Here is a 20298-nt window from a genome sequence, read left to right as displayed (position 1 = left end):
AAAGAATAAAACTTTGTTAACATTATAAAAGAGGTGTTTATGCATGGATTATGAATTCATAATAATCATACTAATATTGATAATAAAAACTAAACTAAATTTGGGGTTAATTAAATACGATGCACTGTTCTAAACATCTGCATACATTAATGTATTTGGCATGTACTATTATTAAATTGTCTTACATAAGAGAAAATCTATGCATTATGAGGTGGTAAGTGATAGACTAGGAAAGTAACCAGAGCTGGATCCAGAGGCTTGGTAGATATCTGCCTCTGATTAATCTTTTTTGGGGGTCAATAGCTATCTGTCACAAACCTTGATGACATGTCACAAAGAAACAATCTAAAAGGGAAAAAATAAATTAGACAAAACGTGCTATTGAAAATAGCAAAAATCTGGAAAAAAATCTAGCATGTGAAAGCAAAAAAGGAATACAATAGCCCATCAAATTGACTGCCAATGAGAGGAAATGAAACAATGCTAATGTACAAACAGAGCAGAAAGTATCAGCACATTAATATTGATTATATTTTTATTATATCTTGAAAGAATGGGAAGTACTTGAAAATAAATCATTGACTTTTTTTGTTGAGGATTTTCTGTTAACTGCCTAATAGAAATTTGAAAGAAAAACTGAATTCCTTCAAGTAGATTTCACATGTTTTACTGGGATGATAGCCTCCTGTCTCATAATAAAAAAGATGATTATCAAAGAACTCAGACCATCTGCTGATTTTTCAGATAAATCTGTCAGATTTAGAGAATAAACTCATCTCCATATGAACGTGTCTACAGGTTATAATAATCTACAAATAATCTATAAAGAGAGGAAATAGCATTTAATTAAATCTGAGAATCTATCGTTTAATAAGGTATGTGAGATCTTCTGTAGAAAAGATTGTGTGAACCCAGAATCCACATGGAAATTTTAGGTATGCTATCTGTAAAATGAAAGGGGGCAGTTTTATAGACTTTATGGTCCCTCCAGCTATAAAAGTCTATCATTTACATATTTTAGGCTATTTGGAATCCTATTAAATATTCAACATTTATTTTCAGGCTTACTATTTAATTTGTGAAAATTCAAATATTATGAGACTTTAGAGTCTCCATAGCACAGCAAAAAAGTAAAGCTATTTGGTAAAAATATCTTAACACTTCTATTTATCATTAGCTATCCTAAACTACCCTTGCTGCCTGTATTCAGAATGCCTGTGTGTTTTTTTTAAGTTTTTATTTACATTCTAGTTAGTTAACATATAGTGTAATATTGGTTTCAGGAGTAGAATTTAGTGACTCATCACTTACATATAACACCCAGTGCTCCAGAATGGGTGATTTCAAAATAAGGTCTCTGTATTAAAAGCTAAGCCCCAATGCATGAAAAGTATAACTCTGCCTGCCAAGGGAGATGGACAATTCTGTAAACAAGGACTAGTCATGGCCAATAGCTTCTCTGAAAAAAAAGTTGAATCTTTTGAGCCAGACCAAGCCAGATGGAATCAATTGGCATAATGGTACCCAGTGTCAAACATTATGTCCAAATGCCTAGGGCCGAAATCACTGAGGGTCTTCTATTAAATTATAGCTGCCAGATGTCTGATAAACTCAGTCTCATGCATATTGTCATCAGACCATATTCAGTTTGTGGGGTCAGACTCCATAATGGCCCAATGTTAAGCCCAGGCTGACTTAGCCAATGACCACAGATGACAGCCAATATATTCATTTCTATCAGACTGTTTTATAAATTTTATCTGATTTAAATCAAATCATACCATTATCAGAATGGCCCCAAATTTCTATAGGTTAAATGCCCTCTAGAGATTTGTATGGACTTGGACAAGTGGTCAATAACACCTGCAGTTTCCTCATCACAAAATTATCTTTATTGTTTATGGGTTTTTTTTAAGTTATAGCCCTAAGGTTATAAATATAAGGTTACTCTGGGCCTGCATTTTTATTAAAAGATGACTTTAGTTAGTGTAAAGCATTCCCTAGTCTTAGACTCAAACCCAGCAGTATTTTTCTGAACTTTGACTAACTGTTCATAAAGTTCAACCTGAACAAATCAACAGATTAACTGCTCCTCCATTCCTTACTTGCCCCCAAATAATGAGCAATGCTTTCCATACACTCCAACGACTAAGGAATAAACTTAGATCTGAGCTTAGCCCTAAGGTGTGGTCTGTTCCCATTAGCTAGCCAGATATTAGTTGTTAAATGTTGAATACCATTCCTAGATAAAAATGAAAAGTACAACCACAAAATCTATACTTTTGAGTTCCCTGCTTTGTGCTAGGGTTGAAAATATAGGGTAAACAAAATACAGTCTTAAGATATTCAACTTTGAGGCTCAGTCATTACATGAAACACACAAACACAATAGAAAGCCATTTAAAAATGTCAGGCAGGGGCGTCTGGGTGGCTCAGTCATTAAGCGTCTGCCTTCGGCTCAGGTCATGATCCCAGGGTCCTGGGATCGAGCCCTGTATCGGGCTCCCTGCTCGGCGGGAAGCCTGCTTCTCCCTCTCCCACTCCCCCTGCTTGTGTTCCCTCTCTCGCTGTGTCTCTCTCTGTCAAATAAATAAAATCTTAAAAAAAAATATATATATATAAAATAAAAATGTCAGGCAGGAAAGTAAAAAGTCCTATTTTAGTTTTATATAAATTTAAAAGACCAGCAGAAGAAACATCAATAGCACCTATCAAGATTAATGTTATGTGCACTTCTATTCAGTTTTTTGATCTACAAAATGGCAGTCATGTATGGTTTACTTGAATATATACAAATATATCTAACCTAATAAACTTTTTAAAGATCAGTCCTCAATTTAAAAAAAAAGGACAAATGTCATAAGTAGATAACTCACAGCAAAGAAAATATAAATACTAATAAATATGTTAAAGTATTTCACATTATAAAAAGTCAGAGAAATTCAGCATAATTCTTTCATATATTAAGTTCACAAAGATTTATTGTAAAACCGTACTTGTTGGTGTTTTTTTTTTAAAGATTTTATTTATTTATTAGAGAGTGAGCGAGAGAGAAACAGCATGAGAAGGGAGAGGGTTAGAGGGAGAAGCAGGCTCCCCGCCGAGCCGGGAGCCCAATGCGGGACTTGATCCCAGGACTCCGGGATCATGACCTGAGCCGAAGGCAGTTGCTTAACCAACTGAGCCACCCAGGCGCCCTTGTTGGTTTTTGATAGAGAATTTTTTTGAAGCAAGTATTGTACTCTCTAATATTGGTAGGTAGATTCAAATTTTAATAAAAATTTCATATTGGCAAATTTACAATCTGTAGCAAAAGTCTTCTAGGATTTGATACTGTGGAAATATTCTGACATGCACAAAAAGATTTATGAGTAAGTATAAAAAACTATAATATGATTTGAACAAACTAGGAAAAACATACATATATACAAATACACAAAAGCAAAAAAGGAGAAAGAAATACATTATAGTATTATCAGTGCTTTTTTCTATGTTACACAGGATGGAAGCAGCTAGGGTTTTTTGATTTGTTCTCATGGCATATCTTTATTTTATACATCTTCTACAATGTTTTACTTCTTTTTAAAAGATTTTTTTATTTATTTTGAGAGAGAGAGAGAATTCAGGCACACTTGAGTGGGGATGGGGTAGAGAGGAGGGAGAGGGGGACTCCCCGCTGAGGGCAGAGCCCAACGCAGGGCTCAATCTCACAACCCTGAGATCATGATCTGAGCTGAAATCAAGAGTCAGACGCTTAACTGACTGAGCCACCCAGGTGCCCCAAAGCTGTTTTGTTTTGTTTGTTTGTTTATTATTTATTTATTTTTAAGTAGGCTCCACACCCAGCGTGGATCCCAACATGGGGCTTGAACTCACAACCCTGATCGATCGATACCTGAGCTGATATCAAGAGTCAGATGCTTAACTGACTGAGCCATCCAGGGACCCCAACAATGTTTCACTTCTATAGTGAGGGGGGAAAAGAAACACCTAAGTCTCTACTTTCTGATGATCAAATCCAAATATTCTGACTTGGTGAAGTTTTCCATCACCACCAGCATATAATTTTCCTAGGGAGAGTTATTTTAAAATGATCTCATAGAACTTTACTCAAACCTACTGCAGTGTTTTTCTCATAATTATTGATTTAATGCCATTTCTGTACAAACGGCCATGAGCTTGTCCAGGAGAGTTTGTGCTCCTTTCTGTTACTCTAATAAATGTTCACTAAAACTGCCCAGGGTGTCCAGTCTGTTTGTCCCCCTGGGACACGTCATGACATGGTTGGGGTGGTGACCTGGTGTTTTCTATCATGACAGTTCTTAAAATAATCTCACTTTTCTGCTTAAATTCTTAGCCTTGAATACTTAGGTATGTTGGGTCATTTCTTCCAAGATCTAGAAGCATCCCTGCCAATTTCTATGAAATTTCCTATACTTTTCTAACCTCTTTTTCTATATATGAACTTCATCAAATAAAATGAGTGTTACAACACTCTAACTCCAAAATCTTTTAAAATGTTTAGATAGATTAATACAGTAGGAAAAAAGAATTTTTCCATTTGTTCTATTTATCACATTTGATTCATAAATTTAATGAAATATACCTTCATACTACCTTAGAACCACAAAGCAATGGGCAAAACTACATAGCGTTGATATCTCCAAATAACTTTACAGAAAAGTTCTTTCTTTTTTTTTTAAAGATTTATTTATTTACTTGACAGAGAGAGACACAGCGAGAGAGGGAACACAAGTGGGGGGGTGGAAGAGGGAGAAGCAGGCTTCCTGTGCAGCGGGGCAGAAAAGTTCTTTCAAAAAAAGTCACAGGAAAAAGATTTATGCTTCTGAATATCAAAGGCATTGTGAAGTAAGGATTCATAAATATTAGTTACAGCATAAACCATATAATTCGTAAACAAAACTGATACTTTGTTATTTATGCTTAAATATGGAATACTTTATATACAAAGATGTCATTTCCTCCATTAAGTAGTTTTTGAGTATTTACTAGCTGATGACTTACATAATTCATCCATTTACCCAGGTCCCCTTATGATTAACTCAAACTAGTATTAGGGGTGAAATAACTTGAGATAGAAAAAAATATATTCCAAACAGCCTCTATCACAAGAATGGGAACCTTTAAGCCAAAAATTGAGAAAATGATGGGAAATAGAAAGTTTGAACATTAGTATACTTTTTTTTATGTTATGTTGATCACCATACATTACATCTTTAGTTTTTGATGTAGTGTTCCATGATTAATTGTTCGCGTATAACACCCAGTGCTCCATGCAGAATGTGTCCTCTTTAATACCCCTCACCAGGCTAACCCATCCTCCCACCCCTCTCCCCTCTAGAACCCTCAGTTTGTTTTAGTTAAGAAGTTTTGGTCTTTCACAAACCGTATCATACTTTTTTTTTTTTTAAGATTTTATTTCTTTATTTGACAGAAAGAGATACAGCATGAGAGGGAACAGAAGCAGGTGGAGTGGGAGAGGGAGAAACAGGCTTCCCGCTGAGCAGAGAGCCCGATGTGGGGCTCGATTCCAGGACCCTGGGATCATGACCTGAGCCGAAGGTAGATGCTTAATGACTGAGCCACCCAGGCGCCCCGCTTAAGGACTGAGCCACCCAGGCACCCCTGTATCATTCCTCTAATACTATATTTTACTCCACTGAATTTGACAAGATTTTTTTCACTTTTGTTTGAAAAACAGACACACTTAAATTTAAATTTCAACTGCCATTCATTCAAATGGCAGTTTTAAAATAAAGTTCTCAAGAATTTCTAAAATGTTATGAATGTCTGGATTTAGTCATTACTTTCCTAAATAACATTCCCTAATTAAATTGTGTGATTGCATATATTTATGCTGATTATGCAATTTAACTAACATTGTAAATAAACCACAATCAACAAAATTACATTAAAAAGGAAAGTAAGACAGTGAAAACTGTACTAAAATTAGACTTAAATTTCTGTGCTATATTCCTAAAATATACAAACCACAGTTGAGGATTAAGCTACCAAAGTGAGATAGAATCCACAGTGACCTTTCAATCCCTTAGAGATTAGCAGCACTCTGAGACTTTTAGAATTCAGTTGCTTCATTCCCTGTCTTTCCTTGAATTTACCTTTTAGTAAATGCTTCTTTTACCCATACAAACAAACTACAGATAAACTGCAAAGGTCTCTGCTTTAAGTACTTGCTACAATATACATTTATGTAAAACCTCCCTTCTACCAGTGTGCTGACTTTAGTACATAACCCAGAAAAAAATCTGAATTTTATAAGATAATTAAAAATCTAAAACTTCCAGGGGCGCCTGGCTCAGTCGGTTAAGCATCTGCCTTCGGCTCAGGTCATGATTCCAGGGTCCTGGGATGGAGCCCTGCATCGGGCTCCCTGCCTCCTTCTGCCCCTCCCCCCAGCTTGTGCTCTCTCTCTTTCTCTCTCTCTCGCTCTCTCAAATAAATAAATAAAATCTTAAAAAAAAAATGAAAACTTTCATTATTGGGCAACTCCTCCTTGCCAGAGTACTACCAAAAATTATATTGTATATCTTCACTAGTGCTCAGAACAATACTAAGGTAAGAATTCTTTACTTACAAATAAGCGATATCTGAAAACATGGATTTAAGAAAACTTGTTCCAGTTTAAAAAAATCCATAAATGATAGACTTTACACAATTTCGTTATAGTGAGTATCTCCCCATTTTACAAAAAAAAAATCATTATTCATATAAAAGGGTGAATAACCCGAAGGGCTTTAAAATATTATTAAATTAAAATATTACCTTTCATCTAATATGAAAAATTAAATCATTAAAGAGAAAACAGGAGAAAACTTAAAATACCTATTATTCTGTTCTAGGTGTAGGAGGCAGGGTTATCACCTTAGTGAATACCCTTCCTGGTGATATTTCTCTGCATGTCTCCTCATGTCTTTGTCCAAAAATTGTGCGCCTAAATGTGCATAGCTTATTTATTTCAGCACCATACACAAATATTTTTCCATGTTATTGGCTATATACTATATTTCATTAACAGTTAATGCCTACATAAACTAATCCTCAACTGTTGAACTTTCAAGTTGATAGTAAAGCCTACATTTCTGTGAGCAGCCTCACTTCTTTTTCAGGAACAATTTCTGAAAGGGGGATTTGTACTCTGTTGCACTCAGACTCTTACCAGTTTACACACTCACCAGCACGACATGAAGATGGGTATCCCGTTTTTTTCTTTTTGAGAGACAGAGAAAGAGAGAGAGAGTGCGCACATGCATGCATGGGGTGGGGAGGGGCAGAGGGAGAGGGAGAGAATCTTAAGTGAGCTTAATGCCCAGCAGGGAGTCCAATGTGGGGGGCGTGCTGTATCTAAAACCCCGAGATCATAATCTGAGTCTAAATCAAGATTTGGACGTTTAATGGACTGAGACACCCAGGGGCCCCATGGTTTTCTATATTTTTCTTTTTAGCATATACCATTGGGAAACATACTCCGTAAGTGGAGAAACAAGCGTCTTCCCTTGAGAGGCCCTTTGTTAGAACATTATACTGTTGTTCTCTCCTGCTGCTGTTGAAAAAATATGCACCTCTGTCAGACTGTGCCAATTATATCATAATAGCCTAGTGAATTTTCTGGTGAAATTGTCTTACCTACAGAAAGAAGTGTGCCATTCATTTATCCCTCACTGGGAGTTTTTGTTTAACAGGCAAAATCCTTATTAAAGGACACATCAAATATTTTCTTTGATCCATTTTATCATCTATATTGGACTATGGGATAAAATAATAGCACGCTACCCTTTGTACAGTAAGTTTTGAAACTTCATGAACATTTTTATAAATTCTACATTCTGTTAATCATATCCTAGACATTTTTTTATTTAATCATTTGTACTCAGAGTAAGTCATAGTAAACTGGATTTATATTCACAGACATCTAAATATGGCATTAATAAGCCAAAACTAATTTGAAAATTTGTTAATATAAATATTTTACACCTTTATCAAAAGGGCTAAAAATAGGGGCGCCTGGGTGGCTCAGTCGGTTGAGCATCTGCCTTTGGCTCAGGTCATGATCCCAACATCCTGGGGTTGAGCCCCGCATCAGGCTCCCTGCTTCTCCCTCTCCCTCTGCCTGCTTCTCTGCCTACTTGTGCTCTCTCTCTCTGTCAAATAAATAAAATCTTTTTAAAAAAAGGGCTAAAAATATTGGCTCAGAAAATAGCAATCCTAAAAGCAATACAACACTTGACTTTAGCACTGAACAGGGAGAATATTAACATATTTTATCCTTTCCAAATTATATAATTTTGAGATGATGTCACATACTAAATTTTTCCTTTTTAATATCTCTGTCATATGGGTTAAAGTACGCTAGTCCTAAAATCCACTCTAAGGTAAATATTCATTTTTGACACTTCAGATATAGCATTACACATTATTTCAGTCAATTCTCATGTATTATAGGTAACAGTAGTAGAATTATTTGATTTTGAGAGGAAAATTTAGCTTTGACTTCTATAATTTACAAATGGTTAAGGACAAAAAAGTATGAATGATAGCACAAATGACAAAGTGGACAAAATATTAACATTTCGAATTTGGTTAAAAGATATGCAAGACTTATTTGCATTATTCTTGAATCGTTTCTTAAATTAAAATTATTTCCAAATAAAAAGCAACCCCCTCAAACTCATGCCTTTATAGCAACGTTCATAGCAATATTACATTAGCCAAAAGGCAGAAATAATCCAAATATGTATCAGCTGAGTAGATAGATTATATATATATACATATATACATATATATACACAAATACATACAATGAACTATTATTTAGCCATAAAAAGGAATGAAAATTTGATAATCTGATATATGTTACAAAATGGATGAACCTTGAAGATAGTATGCTAAGTGAAGTAAGTCCGACATAAAAGGTCAAATAGTGTATGATTCTACATATTTAAGGTACCTAGAGTAATCAAATTTATAGAGACAGAAAGTAGAGTACAAGTTACCAGAGACTGGAAGGAGAAAGTTCTTTAATGAGCACAGAACTTCATTTAGGAAAATAAAAATGTTCTGGTGACAGACAGTGGTGAAGGTTGTGTTGCAGAACATTGAGAATGTACTTAGTACCACTAAATTGTATAATTAAAAATGGTTGAAATGGTAAATTTTATGTTATGTATATTTTACCACATGAAAAAGTGACACCCCCAAATAGACCCATTGCTTGGATTTGCTCCTTTTGCTGTATTCTTATTATTTGTATATAATTATATTTGTACCTCAGAAGACTATATTTGATATATTTTTATACTTTAACTTCACAGAATAGAATCTGGTACATGCCAAGCCTTTATTTACTATTTCAATGAATGAATGGACAGGATTCATAAAAAAATAGTAGGAAATTGTTGGTTAATCCAGGGGAGGGTCCGAATTCTTACAAATTATTGGAATTTCATATCAGGTATTCTCAATTCTGTCTTTCCTTAGTTATCAATTAGACTTGCAACACTGTTCTAAAACATTATCTCTACAATTCTAACAAATGGAGAGTAAGCTCATACAGTAGATAACCCCCCAAATAGCAGTTATATAAATGGTGACTTGGGTTCCAAACCAAGGACAAAAGCAATAAACTTATTCATCATTAATAAAGGCCATGAGAAGAAAAAGTGTAATTATTTGGTGATGGAAGTCTAAATTTTAAACAAAACAGAGTAGGGGGAATAGGATATAAAATGGAAGTTACAATTCTGACTTCTTCCCCCTATTTTCTGCTAACAAAAAATGAAAATAAATAAAAATAATATACCATAAAAACCCAGAGTCAACCTACAGTAAATAAGGATGGCACATTCACCTTAATATTTAAATTTCAATCAAACTGGGGCACCTAGGTGGCTCAGTTGGTTAGGTATCTGCCTTCAGCTCGGGTCATGATCCCGGGGTCCTGGGATGGAGTCCCATGTTGGGTTCCCTGCTCAGCGGGGAGTCTGCTTCTGCCTCTGGCTCTGCCCCTTCCCCCCTTGTGCTCCCACTCTCTCTCTCTCAAATAAATAAAACCTTAAAAAAATAAAAAAAATAAATTTCAATCAAACTGAATCCAAAAATGCATTCATGATACCCTGGACACCAAAAGGAAGGAAGGAACTACGATACTAAAGGTATTAAGTTGGCATAAAAATATGGTTTGGGAGGTGGGATACACACCACATGGAAAGCCAGATAAGCCTTCTGACAAACTACAAAAGGAAAAAAAGAAAGCAAAGAGGTTTTCCTTGAAGGTATTTTGAAGAATGGTAGCAAAGTTGTGTAAAAATAATCTGGGGAATTGGTTAAAGTGGAGAGAACTGCTTTCAGAGGTAGAGCAGTTGATCTGACATGTGGTTATTTATTCTGTGAAGGTGTGACCTGCTGCAGTCTGCTACATATCTGGGTTTAAGACCATCTTTCTATGCTCTCTAGCCAAAGGTCTTAACTTTAGCTGTCCTTCCACTCCATATGGAAACCGTTGTAATGGCTTTACTCCATTTATAGTTCAATCAATATAAACCTAAGAATGGTAGCACTTGAAAAGAGAAAATTGAGAAAGAGAGATATCTATAAAATATATATATATTTTTTTTTCACTTTCAACCACTTCCCACTTCAAAAATTGCTGATAACTAGCCATGAGCACTTCCAATGTTCATAGACAGAAATCACGATTTGACTTGAACTGCAGTCTCACTCAAACATAACACTCCTGCATATTTACTAGAATAAATTAATGCACACTAACATGTTTTTATTCTACACAGATATTTTCTTCCACATTTCCCAGAGGAAAAGAAAAATGCTCGGAGGTGAACTTTCGAGTATATTACTTATAAAGAATGACATGTGAATAAAGAGAAGAAAACAGATCAGCTTGTTCTTGTTTTAACTTTACATAATGTCTCACATCTCACAACACACTGCTCTAGAGTGAAGTGTTTTAACCTGCCTTTTGTTATGAATTACTTGGCTGGATAACAGACAGGCAGTCTGGGATTATTTTTTTAAAGCCATCAATATCCTTCGATGCTATTTAGAATGCCAAGAGAAGGCTTTCTTCCTTTCTCACTTATCAATCAAATACTTCATGAAGTTTAATTAAAATTAAGTCAAAAATATTCTCTGTGTTTGTATAAACCTTAAATTTGTTAACCTGTTATTGGATTTTCAAAAATACCTGTTTATTAAACTGATTTAATTTTCTATTTATATGTAAATTTCTATTTCTAAGCTTAAATTCAGGTCTGTACTAAGAATGCTAATCCCACTTCTACCATATTTAAACTCATTGTGGGTATAATTAGAAAGATTTTGTACCAGCCTTATTATCAATATCAGATGGTTAAAACATTTCAAAGCACTCTGCAAAATGCCTATCTAGGTTCTTGTTTGATGAAGAAAAAAAGTAGTTTCTCCTCAATTAATTGTAAATGCTTTCATTCATTCATTCATTTATTCAACATCAGATCATGTTATCTTATAGCTTCAAACTATCCCAAGGCTTTCAAATGGTGTGTAGAATCAGCAGCCAGAACAGAGACCCAGGCAAGAATGAACATCCTACTGGAAAACTGGAAGGGGGACCTATGTGTCTGGAGTGGAGGGAGTCTAGGCAGAGTGGAGGGAGATGAGGCTGAGGAGTAAGCCTTGCAGAGCTTAAGGAAGCTGGATTTTACTCAGAGAGTTAGAAAGCCATTGGAAAGGTTTAACTAGGAAAGAGCATGATATGACACATGTTTTTAAAAGATCACCTCCACTATTCTCTTCAGAGTGGATGATGAGGAAAAAAAATTAGTAATTAGGCTGACAGATGACTAACAATTTAAATGTCCAGGGTCATTAATTTCCCATTTCACATATTTAATAAGACACATGAAATATTTGACTGTAAATTTTCCACATGTAACATCATCAGTAATCTCTCTATGTGAAAATAGGAAAACAACCAATGTCCACTGTAATTCACTTCAATAACCTTCACTATAGTAAAATATACAGTTGACTCTTGAACAATATGGGTCTGAACTGCATGGGTCCACTTTTATGTGGATTTTTTACAGTATAGTATTGTAAATGTATCTTCTCTTCCTTATGATTTTCTTAACATGTTTTTCTCTCTTGCTTACTTTTATTGTAAGAATACAGTATATAATACATGTAACATACAAAATAAGTGTTAATTAACTGTTCTTAATAAGGCGTCTGGTGAACAAGAAGCTATTGGAAGTTAAGTATTGGGGGAGTCAAAAGCAATTTGGGGATTTTTGACTGTAAGGGTTGTTAGCGCCCCAAATCCCCACATTGTTCAAGGGTCAACTGTACATTTAAATTCCTTGCATGAAGGTGTGGCATGGAGAAACAAAAATAACCTGATTTGTTCAGTCCCCATCTTTTTTTGTTTAATATTCCAATAGGTAGAGAAAAATATAATTTTAGCTTAAATTAAAAGCAAAGACAAGAAATTTAGAGTGGGTTATTGTCCAGAAGCATATCAGAGGACGTTTACATTTGTACTAGAAGTCTAACCAAAGATGGTTTTCTATGTATTCATTGCCCTAATAACTTAGGAATGCAAATAGTTATGAAGTTGGTTTCCTGGACAGATAATAGATCTTCCCAATTCTAGAAGATGCTCAATAAATCTTTATGGAGTGAATGAATAAACAACATCATCTCAGGAGAAAAAAAAAAGATGGATGCATAATTTTGTTTTATGAGAATAAATATGAAAGGGGGAATTACAGGTAGCTGTTACAAAACCAAAAGGCCTATAAGTTGAACTTTCATAAAATTTCTACATTTATCCTAAAATTAATAGCAAAAACCCACCCAGGCTAGCTTCTCAAACTTCAGAATGCAATAGAATCACATATTATTCCTGAAGATTCCTCAAACCTGATGCCTTCACAAAGATCCTGGGGGATTCTGAGGCAGGTAGATCAGAGAACCATACTTGGAAAAACAGTGCTGTCAGTAAAACCCTGAGGAATTCTGTTTCTTCTGTGTCTCTGGATTTAAAGGTCATATGTTTATACTTGTGGGGCCCCTTCCAAAGTTATGTGTGGAATATGAAGGAAAACATAAAGTAGTCTGTGGAAATTAGTTCTAATTTTATTTTGAAATGGAATATTCTTGTTCAAATATTTGGAACCTTGTTTTAACTCCTTATCTACCTACACCACTTTGAAAAGTGCTTTCTAAACTACTTCTCCTTTATTTTTCACAATAGCCCTTGAATTATGTAAGGCACCATCACTGCTCCCATTTTATAAGTGAAGAAATTCAATCACAAGTAGGTATGGTATATTGTCAGAAGTTCCACTGCTAGTCATTAGCTGGCTGACACCTGGGCCTGGGTCTTCAGGAGTCAGGTTAATTTTCTGCTCCCATATTAAGGCTAACTGGGCTGTTTAGGGTCATTATCCTATTCACTGTCATGCCAATATTCATTCTTTTCATTCGTATCCCCACCTCAAGACCAGACCTTCTACTGTGGTGTCCTTATACCTAACAACCAGCAGTGGTGAGCCTTGAGATAGGGGTACATAACAGAAATTAGGGATAATGGGGACCTGAATTATTTTTGGAACTTGAATTATACTCATATGAATATCGAAATAGTACCTTCTACTCTTTCTTGGCTGATACTTTGTCAATCCATAAGAATATGCAGTCTTCAGTTTGTTTCCTGAGATTAAGAATTCCTCATATCAGTGAGGTCATATGATACATGTCTTTCTCTGATGACTTATTTCGCTTATTTCGCTCAGCATAATACCCTCCAGTTCCATCCACATCGTTGCAAATGGCAAGATTTCATTCCTCAAACTGAGGGTTCTAGAGGGGGTGGGGGTGGGGGGGGATGGGTTAACCTGGTGATGGGTATTAAGGAGGGCATGTTCTGCATGGAGCACTGGGTGTTATATGCAAACAATGAATCATGGAACACTACATCAAAAACTAATGATGTAATGTATGGTGATTAACATAACATAATAATAAAAAAAGACTAAAAAAGAAAATCTTTAAAAAAATACGAACAATAATAAAAGTCACTCTAAGAAATTGCTTTTCTAAAAAAAAAAAAAGAATATGCAATCTTATGGCAAATTGCTGGACCCACAACAGTGACAAATTTGTGCTACTTTTTAAACCTATAATTGAAGGCTGTCTTTTATATCATGAATATTGGGATTACTTATTGGAGTGATGGGCAAACAAGGTACTCAAGAAAATCTAGAATTCTGTTTCTCAAACAGGCACACGATTCACCTGGGGGAGTTTAAAATGCAGATCTTGACTCTGTCCAAGATGGGGCCTGAGATTCTGCCACTGGTCCATGGACCATATTTTGAACAACAAGGCTCTGGAGAACTAGATTAAACCCAGGACTCCAAAAAAATAATAGGAATCAAAGGAGAACCTGTATAGGGGTAGGAGGCTAAAAGAAATAGAGCTGCATAAATATTTTAATCCACTGGGTATTAGCTGTCTTTGGGATTGCCTAAAAGTGTAGGTTTTACATCAGAAAGACTTAATGTCTTTGCCCTGTCCAGGGGCCAATTCCTCCACCCAGTTCTGACCTCCAAAAAAGTCAAGTGGTCATTTAGCCTCCAAAAACAAAACAAACAATGATGAAGAACATTAGAAAGCCACACATACCAGTGCAGGCACATTTATGCAGTTGGAGAAAATTTTTTCCTCTCTTGTTCTTCACAAGATAAATAGTGTGTTGACTTTCTGGTTTGTCTAGATTCATTTAGAAAAAGGAATGGAACTCAACAATTACCCACCGCAGGCTGGATTGCTATTGAATCTACTACCAATATTCATATCAAGTGATTTACTCAGTGATGAGTGAAGATTTGAAATTTTCTCATTATTGATTAAGTGAGGGATGAAGTGGGAGAGATGTGTTGCATAGAAGAGAGTTTATATCATTAAATGCAATATAAATAATTCTAGATGTAAAAATATGATAAAGCACATCCAAATGGAATAGAAAATCATGTGCTGACATGAACTTTTTGTAATAATACATTTAAGTCTTAGCTGACTCACTATTCAGAGAGATAAATTGATTTGCAGGTCTACTGTTCTTTGTTCAATAGCATGGATAATAAGAATATTGTATAATGATTCAATATCCCCTCAACAATATGAATGATGTCCATGTGGAATGAAGTTTACATAGTTTCTTTCCTTACAATCCTTTGTGTTGCCTCCACCAACACTAATAAAGAAGCTAATTTTTATTGCTTTTTTTTAAAATGTAAAAACCCGCTACTAGATGCTGAATAGGCATCTCAAAAAAAAAAAAAATCCCACAAAAATAAAAAAAACAAGATGTCCTTCAGGAGGTGAATGGATAAGTGGTGATATATTCAGATGATGGAATATTGTTCAGCTCTAAAATGAAATGAGCTATCAAGCCCTGATAAGACAAGGAGAAAACTTAAATGCATATTACTAAGTAAATGAAGCCAGTCTGCAAAGGCTGAATAGCGTGATTCCTGCTATTTAACATTCTTGAAAAGGCAAAACTATGGAGACAGCAAAAGGATCAGTAGTTGCCAGGCGTTAGAGGATGGGGAGGGATAAATAGGCAGAACACAGGGGATTTTTAGGGCAGTGCAATTACTCTGTTTGATACTATAGTGATAGATACATGTCATTATATATTTGTCCAGGGCCACAGGATTACAATACCAACAGTGAATCTTAATATAAACTATGGACATTGGGTGATAATGATGTATCGATGTAGGTTCATCAATTTTAACAAATGTATCACTCTGGTGGGGGAGGTTGTCAGTAGGGTAGGTTATCCATGTTTGGGGGCAAGAATATATAGGAAATCTCTGTGATGAGGGTGCCTGGCTGACTCAGTCAGTGGAGCATGTGACTCTTGGCCTCAGGGTCCTGAGTTCGAGCCCCACCTTGGGTGTAGAGATACTTAAAAATAAAAAAGAAGAGGAAATCTCTGTGCCTTATACTCAATTTTTCTGTGACCTTAAAAACGTTCTAAAAAATAAAGCCTATTTTTTTAAAATGTCTTTCTGTTATTAGTAAAAAATTTAGCTAGTGACCAATTTTTTCATTTTTAAATGATGTAAGAAGTGTGTTTCCAATCCTATATAAACATAGATTAATTCTGCCCCCTAACATGGGAGCAAAATATAAAATAAAATTAGAAAAGAATGACTGTTGCTTGTATTACTGGATTGTGTTGCAAAGAGCAGTGTGTCCTTTAGCTAAAATAAGGAATCTGTGGTATTCACGAAGAAAAGCGTTTATGGGTGATGATCGAACCAGCATACTGCGATACTGCCCTTGTAAATGGCTAACAGAATGGAGGGATGATTGTGAATGTATCTACTACAAACCAGTCACAAACGACCAATCAGGGACTTCAAGATTAAAATTAGTCATGTGAAATGTCATTATTTCTTCAGAAAAAGACTCTGAAATATTACCTTAGATGACTCCCTGATTTTTTTTTAAATATTTTATTTTTATTTATTTGAGAGAGAGAGAATGAGAGACAGAGAGCATGAGAAGGAGGAAGGTCAGAGGGAGAAGCAGACTCCCTACCGAGCAGGGAGCCCGATGCGGGACTCAATCCCGGGACTCCAGGATCATGACCTGAGCCGAAGGCAGTCGCTTAACCAACTGAGCCACCCAGGCGCCCCTGACTCCCTGATTTTAAGAAGATTTTACAAAAATGAGTTATAGAAAAATGAATGCGTTTACTCTTTTGGGGGAGAAGTCTGTCATTTGTACCATAAGTCAAACTGCAGGATCTTCTGCAGAGGTAGGAGTGGAGAATACCATGTATTTCGGACTCCATAACACCACTCCAATATCTGTTTTACTCTGTCAAGAGCTGCAGGTGCTTTCACATGCATTTTTTCACCTAACTGACAGAGCTCAGGAGTTTATGGACGGTTAATTATTACAGGAGGGTTTTACCATGAGTCAAGGCTTGGGTTTCATCTCCAGAAAAGCCTGGAGAGCAACTCTGAACTCTTTCACTCTGCTGTGGGTACTTACCATCAATGTCATGCTAATTTGAAACAATCCATTACTTTATGGATCGCATAATACCAAATTTTGTGTTTACATGGATAGATGCCACATACACTGAGGTGGCTATAAACCGGCAAAAAGATGTTTGTTCAGTTAGTCACCAGTGAGAAATGAAGTTGACACCCACCAGTTATTCCATGAAACCCCACCTCAACCGATTAGGTTATGCAAAGATGCTTCCAGATTCTGGGTAAGTTTACTGAGAGAAGAGATTTAACACTAGCATGAGTCCCAGATTTCTCCTATTAGAGCTCTCTGAAACATCAGTTTTAGAATAATTTCACCTATTAAATTAACTCCAACTGAATGAGGTTTAAGTTTCAACTGCATCTCAAATTACATAAATTGACAAAAGGAAAAAAGTGTGCACCACAGACTAATGTATCAGGACTCGCATCTCTTCCCTCTCGCCATCAGTTCATCTGTAAATGTCTATGCCAACTACCTCATTTTTGAGGCCTACATTGTGAAACAAGGATTGGAAAAGGCAAACACTAAATTGTTCAAAATACACTGCCTCTTCAATAAACTAAAAAAAAAAGTTTAAAATTCAACTTAAAACACACACACCTAAACATACAGCACTACTGGGAATCTTAGATTGAAGTTCAGTCAAATTATATTTCAGTAACTGAGAAACACCTGAGAATCAGAGATGGCACAGTATTCTTTCTTACACTTCATATAATGTTCATTACCATCAAAATCATTAGGTATCCTTCCTCCCTATTAAAATCAGCAAAATAAAACTGATTATTTTCCTCAGAAGCTTTAGAATTTAAGCTTTAATAAGTAAATCAAAAGCGACTCAAAATGATAAGTACAACAAATTTCATAAAACCAGATGTTATGAACTGAACGTTTGTGTCCCTCTCAAATTCATATGTTAAAGCCCCAACTGCTGGTGTGGCTATATTTGGAGCCTCTAAGGAAGTAGTTAAGGTTAAATAAGGTCATCAGGGTAGGGGCCCATCCTACCCTGGGTAGGGTTAGTGTCCTTATAAGAAGAGAGATCAGTGGAAAGGCCACATGAGGACATAGTAAGAAGGTGGCTGTCTACCAACCAGGAACAGAGCTCTCACCAGAATCTGAATTTGCCAGCAATGTGATCATGGTCTTCTAGCCTCCAGAACTGTGAGAAAATAAGTTTCCATTGTTTCAGCCTTTAAGTCTGTGGTATTTTGTTATAGCAGTCTGAACAGACTAAGACACCAGACTTGCAAACAAATGTAACCCATCCTGTATTGTGTGTTTAGCTATTAATTTGTTTCTGTGAGGCATACAGACAGTATAAGGTTCATCTCAAGTATTTAACTTGCTAAAATATGTCAGTACCTATCACCTTCAACTAGATATAACCACTACAAAGATCCATTCATTTAAGCATAAAATAGATATAAAATAAAACACATTTTGTTATTAAAAAATGCAAAGACCGGCCATCAAATTGACATTCAGTCTCATCTCTCGTGTGCCTTGTGTGTCTACTGTTTAGCAAAATCTAATTGAAATAAAAAGCTTGAGGCACTACAAAAATTATCAAAGAGAATTTGAATAACACTTTAGATACGTTGATATTACTTCACATAAATCGAGCACATATGACTTACCAAGAAGAGGAAACATTTTTTAAGAGAGATTTTCAGTGATAAAGATTTGATTGGAAAGTGAACCAACTGTCAAGCTCCTAGATCAATCTGGATTGTCTAGGCTTAGTAATTTCTCCATTGTGAATATGCCAGGGGCAAGTTTATTTTAGGAGGTGGTAAGAGGCAGCTCATACTGTCACATCTTTAGGAACTTAACTAACCCCTTGTTGTAAGGCAATCTGGATAAGTGATACGTTCAGAGAATCTAAACTAGGGAGGAAAATAAAATCTCTAGTAACTCAAGGTGATAATTTGAAGAACTTGCTTAAAGAGTACTGCTGAAATGGAAGAAGTATAGTTTATTCAAGTTGGCTCAGATTGTTTTGAAACTATTTATTGAGTATGTGCCAAATACTGAACTAGGCTCAGGAAATACAAAAATTGGCATTAATCAGAGGTATCACAAAATTGGTTTTACTATTCACCTTCCTTGTTTCTACGGGAGCATTTGTTAAAATGTTATGGAAGAAGGAGGAGGAGGAGCAGGAGGAGGAAGAGAAGCAGCAGCAATGGAGGAAGAAAAAGAAGAAAAGAATAAGGAGGAGGAGGAGGAGAGGAAGAAGGAAGGGCAGGGGAAGGAGGACAGGAAGGGAAGGAGGAAGACAAGGGGAAGGGGGAGAGGAAAGAGAAGGAGAAGAGGAAGAGGAGGAGGAAGGAAAAGAAGAGCAAAAGAAAAAAAGTCCCATAGCTGATAGAGTTTAGGAAGGTTTGGTTAAACTGAGTTAAATATATTACAACACTTGTATTCAATGGTATGTTAAAGTGCACCAAGAATCTCCAGCTCAGACAACTGCCAACCTGGAGAACTTTTGCCAAGAAGCATTTCACGTTGTTCCTGTTTCATTTACACACATGAATTCATACTCATGCATACATATGAAAAAATGCTTGCAAGTAATGCTAGTCACTATTACTACGTTCTTGTTCAGTCATTTCCACAGATATAAGAAACAATAATTATGAAAACTTATCTATTGTAATTAATACCTTGCAGAGTGGTCAGTGACCCACCACTGTGATAAATCACTTGCCTGCCTATCAAGCTTCCAATTTACACTACCACTCACCAAAGAGTGGGTCCAAGAGTGATCAAGATTTTTAAAGTGCTAAGTTTTATCTGGAATTATGACTGATTGATAGCATGTTATTTAAAATCTCATTCAAATACCAAGTAACTGCTGACGGGTGAAACTAGAAACAAAACGCACATGATGTTGCTGTGGTTCTGAAACTCTAAGACCCTTAAGTAACACTGAATTCTGATGGTGCTAATTGGCTTTTGATTTTACTACTCAGAATTAAGTTGCAATTAAACTTAAGCACTAAAACTTTTGCCTATTTCTTGATTGGATCATTTGTTCTTTGGGTGTTGAGTTTTATAAGTTCTTTATAGATTTTGGATACTAGCCCTTTATCTGATATGTCATTTGCAAATATCCTCTCCCACTCTGTCAGTTGTCTTTTGGTTTTGTTGACTGTTTCTTTTGCTGTGCAAAAG

The 20298-nt window shown here is 35.7% G+C and overlaps 1 protein-coding gene across 1 annotated transcript in view; it reads right to left on the bottom strand.

Annotated features, from left to right (window-relative positions):
* PLXDC2 (plexin domain containing 2) overlaps positions 1-20298 on the bottom strand; it is a 435549-nt gene that overhangs the window by 281955 nt on the left and 133296 nt on the right. The window lies entirely within an intron of this gene.

The sequence above is a fragment of the Leptonychotes weddellii genome, chromosome 5 (genome assembly GCF_054177405.1).
Source record: "Leptonychotes weddellii isolate Sample4059 chromosome 5, ASM5417740v2, whole genome shotgun sequence".
Classification (NCBI taxonomy): Eukaryota; Metazoa; Chordata; class Mammalia; order Carnivora; family Phocidae; genus Leptonychotes; species Leptonychotes weddellii.
This window is presented reverse-complemented; position numbering and strand designations above follow the sequence as displayed.